Raw genomic sequence first — 1,268 nt, 5'->3', positions numbered from 1 at the left:
ACAGCTGAGCAAGCAAACCTTCACCCTACATTATAAATTATTTTTCATGTTTATGTTGCATGAATCTGCGGTTATTGATCCACTGTTTAGTTTCACTCCCTAAAGGTAACATGCTGATTTCTCCAGTTGTTCATAGTTCAATGTGATGCATCCAGTGTGTGCATAACGAGAGGGAGCTTGCTTCCCACATCTTGTGTTTATCTGTGCCTTATGTCCAGCATTCATCAATGGCGAGAGCAAGGGGCGAGGGCGAGACCAATGTGTCAGTCTTTCCGTGCCCATGCACGGCACCAACATTGGCAATTTTCCACTGTGCATTTACAGCCAGTCCTCAGTGCCCCTACACCCACGCCCTGCCCCTTTGAAGTATCGCCATCATTTTGTGCTGTCTCGCTGTGCTCTTCTCACCAGGATGAATTACTTCTACTCAACCTCCTCCAGATTTCATCTGACAAAACATTCATTAAGAATCCCTTTGCATAAACATGCACTTCGCAGCTCTCGTTATTTGATTTTCCTGGATGTCTTTCATACGAAAAAACGTTCACAGCAACTTGATTTGCAAAAGGAAACCGCGCTCCTTTTCATTAACCCAATGCAACCTACATTTCAACACAGTTTAGTCAACAGGCTGAAACCATTCTTGGAAATTTTGGAGTAGCGTAAATGCATATAAACTGACCATTAGCGTTCCAATACGACAGCTGTGATCATCTGAAAACAGCACCATTGAATACCGTTGATGACAGCGACGAGAGTGGGATTCGAACCCACGCGTGCAGAGCATAATGGATTAGCAGTCCATCGCCTTAACCTCTCGGCCACCTCGTCACCGAAGAACGAAAAGCTCTGACCTTATGAATAATTGAATTGGGTAAATTATGCAGAGCAGTAGATATTTCTCCTTGGTGTTGGGAAAATGATAAATAACATAGTACGGTTCCAAGACTATGGTCTGACGCTTGGTTGTGGGGCAAGTGCACTCCCACTGTCAGACAATGCACACAGTGATCTGAACAAAAATGAGGAAATGAATATGTCACAAGGTCTGTTGAATTCTGTGAAGATTTGAATTCAACGGAATGAAGAACCCGAGACAGCAGGAGGTGTTCTTTCAATAAAGAGTTGAACAGAGCTCTTAAGGATAGTGGAATCAAGGGTTATGGGGATAAGGCAGGAACAGGATACAGATTGAGGATGTTCAGGCCATGATCATAATGAATGGTGGTGCTGGCTCGAAGGGCAGAATGACCTACTCCTGCACCTGC

The 1,268-nt window shown here is 44.2% G+C and overlaps 1 non-coding gene across 1 annotated transcript; it reads right to left on the bottom strand.

Moving 5' to 3' along the window:
- Positions 1-749: 749 nt before the first annotated feature.
- trnas-gcu (transfer RNA serine (anticodon GCU)) lies at positions 750-831 on the bottom strand. Its single transcript has one exon. It is a non-coding gene; the product is annotated as a tRNA-Ser (tRNA).
- Positions 832-1,268: the final 437 nt, after the last annotated feature.

Source organism: Chiloscyllium punctatum, chromosome 13 (genome assembly GCF_047496795.1).
Source record: "Chiloscyllium punctatum isolate Juve2018m chromosome 13, sChiPun1.3, whole genome shotgun sequence".
Lineage (NCBI taxonomy): Eukaryota > Metazoa > Chordata > Chondrichthyes > Orectolobiformes > Hemiscylliidae > Chiloscyllium > Chiloscyllium punctatum.
Note: the sequence above shows the minus strand (reverse complement) of the source record. Positions and strands in the feature narration are given on the sequence as shown.